The 10,172-nt window shown below is 51.5% G+C and overlaps 1 long non-coding RNA gene across 1 annotated transcript; it reads right to left on the bottom strand.

The window, feature by feature from the left end:
- Positions 1,562–7,772, bottom strand: LOC110396154. Its single transcript, XR_002436805.1, has 2 exons — positions 7,639–7,772; positions 1,562–4,517 (listed from the first exon to the last, which is right to left on the bottom strand). It is a non-coding gene; the product is annotated as an uncharacterized LOC110396154 (long non-coding RNA).

The raw sequence follows: 10,172 nt of genomic DNA, 5'->3' as shown, positions 1-10,172 counted from the left end.
ATACATTTCAACAGAAGCCTCTCTCAGGGCGCGGGTTCCTGGGCACATTTCCCTCTGATTTATTCCTTCCCCACTTTCTTCCTTCCTTTCAGCTGTCAGCATCACAGCGCTGAGCCAAAGCGTCCCAGCACTGAGCACTCGGCAGCGGGGAGCAGCGGTTAAAGACAGCCTCCCAGGAGCCCAGCGGGACTGCGAAGAGAGGTTGGGGATCTTTTAGTAGTATTATTATATTATTTCTTTTTATAACTATTATTTATCTTTTTTTCTAAAGCGAAATGCACTTCAAGGCTTTTGGAGAGTTGAAAAGAGGGGGCAGATGAAGGGGAACAGCAATATCTTAGCGATGATGGGTTGGTGGTTGGACTGGATCGGCACAGTGGTCTCTTCCAACCTTATTATTCTGTGATCAGAAGTAACTCCTCCTTGACTCTGAACAGCTCAAAAACAAAACAGAACAAAACACAAACAAACAGGGAAGTGCAGCTGCCTCTGCAGAAACAAGCCCTGCTCTCGCCTCACCGCTGTGACTCACGGTCAGGGCCAAATTCCCAGCAAAGGAAGGTGTGCTAATCCTGAACGAGCAGCTTGGGTGCTGTTTAGGGAGCAGATAGCAGAGAGGTGTACGCAGACACGCATCTGCACGCTTGGCTTCTTGTTTCTGCCATCCTCTGCTGCCCGATGGTCTCCTGCTGAACTTCACGAGCCGCGCGATCACATCGTGGCTGCTCCTTTTGTGCAGAGCCCCACGCGAGCGAGCGCAGCAAAATAATTGCTCCAAACCACAGCTGATGCTATCATTTATCTGCCAGCTATTATCTGTGGTGAAATAAAGGCAAAGTGAGCAATCACTCAGGTACATGGCTCAGAGCAAGGAGCCATCCCCTTGTGCTCTCCCACCCTCTCCCAGTCTGAAGTGGATCCAGCCACAAAACATTGGTGAGGGCTCAGAACTGGGGCCAGAAAAGGGAGGGAGGGCCAAGGCAAAGGACAGCGGGATCGATGAACAGACTTTCAAGACGAATACAAAACAAAATAAATTTAAAAAGCCTCCCAGAACTCAGGCGACTCATTTAGGAACCCCGAACAACTCAGGAAAAGAAAAAAGAAAACAGCAAGCCCTGTAAAACCCCACTGAATTAAATGAATGAATAAATCACTGCCTTGCTCTTCTCACGTGCGGGCACCTAAAATCACCAACTATTTCCCAGCAGAGTCGATGCAGAAGCCCCCAGAGAAAGCAGCACTTGTGACAAGTAGTCAAATAGTTGAAGGTTTTATTCATATAAAACTCATATTAAGAACATAAAAGATTGCATCTTAAAAAAAAAAAAAAAAGATCTGCAATTATTTACAGCAGTATTGCACAAGTAAAGTGGCAATTACCCTGTCCAAAATTCATCAGTGCAAAACACAAGTAAGCCAGGGAAATTGCAATAAAAACGCTACATATGCTGGGTCTTATGAAACGAGTTAGTGATTAATTGGGACATCAGTGTGCACTCCGGTTGTACCTGATGCTAAAGCTGGTCCAGGCTTTTGGCTGAGATGGAGGAGAATGTGGTTTTAAAGAGGGGAGGACCTGAATCGTGGTGGTGGTGGTGGAGAAGCCAAACTTCCCCAAATTTCACTAATGCTGCAATCTCGGAGGTGCCAAAATCCCTATGGGAGTGCAGGACTTAGGCACTTCAAACCAATAATCTCTTTCTCTGCACGGCATGGGCAGCGCTGGAAGGTCCATCACTCACATGGTCCATCCACACCGGAGGCCTGGGGCAGGAGGAGAGAGGGGGAGACAAAACCTCGACAGGAATTTAAATAAGCAGGAAATAAATATACATCGTTTCTACAAGTTACAGCATGATGGAACAGTAGAGTGCATTGATTACACAGGGGCAGGGGGAGGAAAAAAAAAAAAAAAAGAGGAGGGGTAATCTACAGTATTTACCAAGTTTAACTCTAAAAAAGTTTAGGAAAAAACATGGGTTTTTTTGTTTTGATTACTTATAAGCTGTACAAAACTTACATGAGAGAATGGAAAGAGAATACATTGCACACAGATATCTGGCTCAGATGATGAAAATAATATGGTGCCCTATTCTAATAAATAGTCAGGTATTTACAGTTACCAACTGAGAAGCGTAACGCATTGCGTGAGACCATCCAGCACACTCAGGCTCTCTGAAACTACTGAACTTCATGGAATCGTTTTGGCAGAACAGAGAGCACAGCTGACACAGGCTTAGAACAACCCACATCCATCGGCGAACACTGCTCGAAGTGAGTGTAGCTGCCGATTTAAAACCATCAGCCTTCTTCTTCAGGACATTAAAAAAGAAAACAAAACAAAAATGAGCAACCCTCACAATCCTACAGGGATGAAGCCTGGTTTCTGTTTTTTTTTTTTGGAGCTACGTTTTCCTCTGCCTGCCTTCTGGCTGGGAAGGCTGGATGTGCAGTAGTCCAAGCCACGGTGCCTTGGGTCCTTCCCCTTCTTTTTTCCCCCGCAGAACAGAGCCAGGAGGACAGGGTAAAGTGCTGGCCACCAATCTTTGGTGTGCTCCATGGGACGCAGTGGAGGCGGCGCAGCCTCCAGCCTGGCTGGGGTTGATGGGCACGGCAGCCGCTTGCTCTCCACCAGCGCTGAGGTCCTCCTCCTGCAAAACTCTCCACCCAACTCACCCCTGCAACCGAGGCCACCTCCCCGCGGGACCAGACAAGCTAAAATTGCTCCATTCTCCTTCCGACGAGTGCAATCAGGGCCACGCGGCCCCACGCCAATGGGTCACCGCCTCCCAGCCGGTGCAAAGAGGTCAGACTGTACAGCTCTTCTAACAGAGGAACACTGATCTTCACACAATGGCACGCAGAACAGTTTTCTCCTGACATGCATATTGCAACGCGGAGGAAAAACCGCTATTATATGGCCGGGTTTGCTTCTTCTTCTATGGTGCTGGTGAAACCAGAACTAACTGCAGCATTTGGAAGTTGATTTTAGGACCATCCGCACCAGCTGGAGAGAAGGGGACAGTTTTGAAGGTGAGAGGAGTATGTTTGTGCATAGAAACACGGGCGGTCGAAGCAATGACACGTCCCAAAAAGCACCTGCTGTGCAGAAGCCTCCTGTGCGAGATGAACCAGAGACGACGGCAGGGCCTCCAGTGGCCGGGACACAGACCCACGCTGGTGACCTAGTCGAGTGACGTGGCAGGGTCTCCAGCTGGGAGGAGAGAAAGGGGATCATCCTGGGACGCCAAACACCTGCTGAGGACTTCCCAGGCGGAAGGAGGAGATGTGCCACAAGGAGAAGACATGCTCCAGGTTAGCGGGGCGCACAGCCCACGCTCCAAGATGAGTCGATACCATCTGAACAGCTGCACAAGCAAGTCTGTGTCCTTCAGCGCCGCAGGGCCCCTCATTCGGCTGGATCCCATCGCAGGAACCTTCAGGGTCTTCATTCCCTCGCTCCTCGCCTGCACGTGGCGGACTTCTCCCATCACCCTGGTCCAGTCCAAACAGAAGATCCCAGAAAACATCCAGAGTGCCAAAAACCCTCCTGGGTTTAACAGCAACACGCTAACCATGCCTTCAATCAGCTCCAGGACCTGTCTCTGGGTGCAAAACTGCAGCGGTTTGGGAACTATTTTAACCTGCCTCCACGTACATTTTATTGCTGAATTACTCAGTCACCGATATTATATATTATAATATTATCAATACATAGGCATTTTCACACGTCTTATAGAAAGAATTTCTAAAAAGGCAACCCGGTGGATTGTTTTTGTTTGGTTGGTAGGTTATTTTAGACCCTGGGAATCTGGCAGCCAAGTCTTGAAATTCAGAATTTAAAAATAAAAATCGGAAAAAAAAAAAAAAAAAAAAAAAAAAAAAAAAAAAAAAAAAAAAAAAAAAAAAAAAAAAAAAAACAACCACCAGTCAGCAGGAAAGAGGCTATCTGCGTGGCGCAAACAGAGCTGGATTTGGAGTAGCATTGAGTATTTACATGTAAGAGAAGTGCTGATTAAAATCAGCGGGCGGGAGGAGGCGGCAGCGCAGCACACCTGCAGCACAAATAAGGCAGCTCTGCAGATCAGCTGGATCTGGAGGGTCTTGGGGCGCATCCAAGGCGAAGCCGATAGATTTCCAGAAACGATGACCAAACATCGGCACTGAGGACTTTTCTCTTAGACATTTAAAAAAAAAAAATAATAATAATAAATTTAAAACCGAGAGAAACACAGTAAACACCACTCTCAGATAAAATCTGGCTTGAGAGCGTCCCGGCAGGTCCACGTGGGAAATCCACCCTCCTCCGGCCACCGCGTGCCCTGGCCAGGGGGGCAGCTTGGAAGCGCCAAGCTCTGGCATCGGCTCTGCTCCATTGGGTTTTGGAAGAAGCCATCAAGTCCCAGAGGCCCGCGCGGCCAGCGTCACTGCATCCTCCAGATGAGGCGGATGATGTAATGCAGGAGGCGCAGAATGACGACCTGGGGGTTTCCCGCGTGGTTATCCAAGAAACCCTAGAAGGGAAACGGGGTGGAAAATAAGAAAGTGACTCCAATTCCCAGCTGCACATGAATTCCCAGCTCCCAAGAGCTGAGCACCTCCTGCACGTGAGGAAGGAGAAGGTAGACGCGGCACCTTCCTTACTGCAACTCCAAGCTTTCTCCCTGCTGCTGCCACTACGAGAAGAGGTCTACATTAACTTACTGAGCTTTCTTTAAGGGGCTCAGCACAGACCGAGACCACAAAGTTTGCCCCAGGGGATGGCCGAAACGCACTGATGCTTGTTATTTGTCACTACCAAGGAAATGCAGAGGGAAAAGACGAACATAAAATGAAGACAGCTCAACTCAGAGACATCAAGCACTTCAGTAGTAGCAGAGAATCCACCGCTGGCATCCCAACCAGCACCAAACCAAGGTAGAACAAAACTGCTGCAAGACCACCAGTTCCCTGCCCCCAGCCTCAGGGATTGCTGTTTCTCCCCACACATTCACAAAACGGGCTCAAGTCAAGTACACTGAAGTCAACTCAAGATTTCTTCTGAGCAGAAGACGATACAACACAAATAGGGCAAATACCCCAACACTTTTGAGGGAGGCTGGGCACACAGTTCTCAGCTCTTGCTAACACTGGAAACTGTGAGATTTCACAAGCTGGAAATCATGCATTTTGTGACTTTATGAAGAAGTAAACCCAGCCACATTTCACGCTGGCTTTTGATAAGCAGCTTTACAGTCCTCAGTGGGCCAAAGCTGCCTGCTCCCAGCCACGTTTGCCATGAAAGTTCAGAGAGGACATCACACTGACTCCCTCATCCAGGTGTGGGATGCAGATAATGCTGCTCGGGGCTGCAGTGTGGAAGCAAGCAGTAAGCCCTGCTAGGAGAAGCAGGGAGGTAATAATAATAATTAAAAAAAAAAAACACCTAAAAATTAAGGAAGTAGTAGGAAGAGCGGTGGAAGCAGAGGCAGGTTCCTGCTGGTGGCAGTGGCCATGGCTTCAGCTCTGATGGCTCTGGGCACAGCCACCGCAGCAGAGCGCTCCTCCTTTGAGTGCAGGACCAGTATTTCACAGCAGCATTCAAAGAGCATTTACTTTTGGGGTCCTTTTTCCTTCCCCAGCCCCAGTAGTGAAACAGAAGTCCCAGCATCACCACCTCTGGTTTCCCACGCTGTCAGAACACGGTGTGGTTCGGGCTATATTTAGTGCAGCAGAGCTATGTCTGTACATGCCCTGCAGGGAGAAACCACGCTGCTTACACCGATGTGCAAACTCCTCTTGCGGGCACAGTGGCACACAGAGTGCACTGTCCCCCCAGAGGATGCTCAAGCCAGGTGAAGGGTGAGCAGGGCACTTTCAGCTCGCCGTGCATCTGCTGTGTGCGGAGCCGGGCTTTGAGGCAGGAGAGCACAGTGGCCACTCCCGCTTGCTCAACCTCTTCATCACGGCAAGGGGGATCAGTGCTGAGTTACCCAATTCCCTCTGTTGTTTTTGCCCTGGGGAGCTTTTAAGGGCAGACAGAGAACACAGCCAGGCTGCTTTTGGGGACCCCTCCTGGTGTCCCAGCCAGGTCCTCGTCCCCGGGGCCCCCAGCTGGGCCGGGGCAGAGGAGCAGCGCCGACCCGTCCGACAGCCCCGACCTGTCTGGCGAGCATTGTTCTGGCACTGCTTAGTTCCCCATTTCCACCCGTGCTGAAGGGGTAAACCCGAATGAACCCGCTGTGATGGGAGGGTGATGGTAGCAGGGGCTGCCAGCAAAGCCTCATGTTTATCCCTTCCCTGGTGCTGTGCCGCCGATCCAGCTCTGCAAGCACGAGCTGCTTCTTCAACAGCAAGCTGCTTGCAGAAGGAAAAGGCAACTTTTCAGGGAGCGATAGCCAAGCATGCTGGGGACAATAAATCCACAGCAATTACTTAAATGCTCTGAAAGCTGCTTGGTTCTAGATGCAACAGACAAGAGGAATTCATCAGACTAATTAAGCCTGCGGGAAGCGATGCTGCTTTGCCCTTGCGCTCCCCAGCGAGCCCTGCTGCTGCCCTCACCCACGTGTGCAGCAGCAAGGGAAAACAAGAGCAAACCCACGAGGGAAGCTGTGACTCCAGGGCAGGGGAAAAACATACAAACTCAAGAAGAATGAGCTGGTAAGAGAGCAGAGGCAGGAGTGGACGCGGGGCAGCACCACGACAGGCACACATTCTGGGGAGAGCTTCTGCCGTGCAGACTCTGGACACAGTGAGGAAGTGACTCATGAGCCGGGGGATGAATAAAGATGTGGGCAGTCAGCACATCGTCACCAACATCTCCTGCCTCCTCTTCCCACAGGTGAGCCAAAGGAACAGGAGATAGACTAGAAACCACATGTACAAACATGCAGCTGTGAACAATGGATGAGAGGCAAGTTATCAGCTAACACTGCTCTCCTGATAATTGCTGTTACTTCATCTCTTTGTGCTGACTTCTATTTGTGCGTGTTAGTACCACTCACTTTTGTTGCACCACTGGAAGGTGAGATTTTACAGCCTTACAAACAGACTTAGGGGGCAGAGCGGTGATAGGCTGATGGTTGAACCAGACGATCCAAGCGGTCTCCTCCAGCCTTATTGATTCTATGAAACACACACTTTTTGAAGGACCTACTGCTGAATTCTTCTAGGAAAAAGAAGCTGTCAGAGCAGGTTCACCCCTGTTGCTATACACTGACGCCAGCGACCCTTCACAGCAGCGATTCCCTTATAGCAGCAGGGCTGGTACCCCAGAGCTGCCAGCCACTCAGCACAGCTCCTAGCACCACCCCAACAACACACCGCTACACCTGAGCTCCTCTTGCCTTGACTTTCAGAAGCCTGGTTCCCTCCTTACCACAGTTCAGCGCTAACCCAGTGACAGCTCATGCTTTGCTGGCTCTCCGTACCATGAATGAAGCCACGATACCCGAAAATCTCCGGTCCCAACTCGAAAGGCGATGCTGAGTATATTCAATGATGCGGCGGCAGCAGACGACAGCCACCCGCGCATCCTTTTCTACATTTGAGTGAACAAAACACTTGCCACAGAGCTAGTTTCCAGATATGATTAAGCTTTTCCCTTTTAGAGACCGTGCGTAAAGAAATGGAAAGTAAAAATAAGAAAATTACCCTTCTTGGACAATAGGAGGCATTGAATTCATCCCCGATGCGCCGCAGCTCCTGTGCAATCCATACTTCTGGTTGTATTTCTTCTGCAAGCGAGTGAGACCGCCACCTGGAAGCTGCAGAGAGCGAAAACAGAGCGTTGGAAACAGGAACAGCTCAAAAAGCAAATACTCTGTTAAACATGGGAAGAACGCAGCCGAGGCTCGCCGTGCAAGGTGTGCACTGCAGGCTTGCATCGTCCTCGTTTCTGCGTTATTATCAGGTTTTTATTCATGATTATATCAGCAGCTTCTTCCCTAGCAACATCTTATTTTCCCCTTTTCTAAATCTAACGATTTCTCACAGGCAAAGCAGCAACTCCTCCTCTAACCTTAAAAAACCTCTGTCCTGATAATTTGATCTAATTCTCACGTTTCTTCCCCAAACAGCTGAGGCATCCAACAAGACAAGGAGCATGGTTGTTTCTGCCGCGCTAGGAAGAAAGCCACAATTGGACAAAGTGCACTTAGAGCAAACTCGAGGGCTTTTCATCCCCACGACGGGACTGGAAGGCTCTGCTCTTCAATATTATGTTCCAGCACTTCAGCAGAAAATAAACCAGGCACGAGAAAACAGCACTGGCTTCTAAAATGGGGGAAAAAAAAAGAGCTAATACATCACTTGCACTTAATACAAAGCACCAAGCTCTTCAGTCTCCATTTTAAGTTCCTGAGCACGTGATAAAAGCACGGTACAAGCCCCCAAATATTGGAGGGGAAATGAGCAGCCCCTGGTGCAGCACCTGTGCCCCCTCCTGCCAAGTAAAGCTCAGATTTATGCAAGAAGCACAGCCTAAAAAACAATTAAAAAAAAGTAATAAATAGAAAACAACAAAATAAAACACTACCACCACCACAACCCCCCCCCCCCAAAAAAAAAAGCCAGCACGCAAAACAAAGCAGAGCATTTCACAAACTTGGCACCAAAGCTCAAAAGGACTCGCGAGGGAATACAAATAGCTTCCAATCTCAAAATATTCAAAGGATTAGTAGGGCAGTAAAAAAAAAAAAAAAAAAAAAAATTAGAAAAAAATATTAAATAAGGAGTCTGGCTCCGACCCGACTGGAAAATGTATTTCTGAGCCAAGCTGACACGGCTTGGCTCGGGGAGCTGTTTTGTTTTCACACTGTAGTAGTGCAGGAGCGGTGCCCGCCGCCTTCCCGGGACAGCCCCGCTCTGTTTCTTTCCCCGGTCGTTGAATGAACGGCGGCAGCACGAGAGCGGAGCCCACGCAGCAGCCCGCCCGCACCCAGCGGGACGCGGCACGGCCACGGCCCCGCACCGGAGCCCGCCCGCCGGGGACGCGTGGCTGAGAGTGAAATCGGGCTGAGGTTTTCAGAAAGGACTTTCTGCGGCGCTGCCGGGTCGCAATATCAAAAGCGTCCAGTCATAATTGCAGAGAGGCAGAGGAACTCTCGGAGCGTGGCCACAGTCATAGCGGGAGCTGGTGCTGCCCGACGCGCGCCGGGGCAGGCGGCCCCACGCTGCGTGAGCCGTGGGCCGGGAGCTCCGCGCCCCAGCACGGGGCCCGCGGCCAGCAGGCAGCTGGAAGGGAGGTTCCAGGTTGGCGGGGCCGTATGAGGTGGGTGCCCCATCCCTGGGGCCATCTGAGGTCTGAGCACCCGCTGGAGCGGCAGGGCAGTTGGACCAGATGGCCTTTACGCTCCCTTCCAATTCCAGCAATTCTACGGCTTTGTGATTTTTTTAGTTCCTCCTCTAATTGTGCCAAAGCGAAGTCTGTAGCCTGAAGCCCAGGAGGCGTCTGACAAGTTTCCCTGCCCAACATCACCCACGTAGAGCAGGAGCTGCCACCTCCGCCCAGCGCCCGCACCCAGGCACGGCCCTGAGAAGCGGCGTGCCACGAGGATGATGCGCGTCCCAGCGAGGCAACGCCTCCATGCCCACACTCACAGGTGGAAACCAAAGCACCTTCCAGGCTTCGTAACCCAAATCCCCTCCAACGCAACCACACGCAAAAACATCAGAAAATGGCTTCAGTTGAAACGCCGGGTCGGGCGGGCAGGGAGGAGCACCCAGCCCGTAGCACGCCAACCCGCACACCTCCAGCTCCTCGCTTTAAGGCTTCCCCCCCGCACTCAGCCCCGCCGCACCCAGAGGATTTCCCCCTCTTTCACGCAGCGCCGAGACGAAACCGCTCCTTTCCCCTCCGTGCCTCGCCCGAGCTCAGCACGGACTTCAGTTCAGCTCGCACACGGGTGGCTGCCCGCCCCGGCTCGCTGCCGAGCAATGGGAAGCGCACGCTCCTCCGCGCGGCGACATGCCGCCGGCACGGGGAAAGCTCAGGCGCGCAGCGCCGCCCGCTCCGCACGCACCCGCGGGCAGAGCCGCTCTTCGGGGTAACGAGCGGCTAACCCGACGGCCGGCTCCCACCGAGAGCCAAACATCGGCCGGAGATTCCTCGGGCAGCAGCGGACAGCTGGGCGCGGGGCTCGGGTGACATTCTTCGAGCGCTCCCGCGGGCAGGCCGGCCGCCCCAG

The sequence above is a fragment of the Numida meleagris genome, chromosome 3 (assembly GCF_002078875.1).
Source record: "Numida meleagris isolate 19003 breed g44 Domestic line chromosome 3, NumMel1.0, whole genome shotgun sequence".
Taxonomy (NCBI): domain Eukaryota; kingdom Metazoa; phylum Chordata; class Aves; order Galliformes; family Numididae; genus Numida; species Numida meleagris.
The sequence above is the reverse complement of the archived record's forward strand: the minus strand, read 5'-3'. Positions and strand labels throughout refer to the sequence as shown.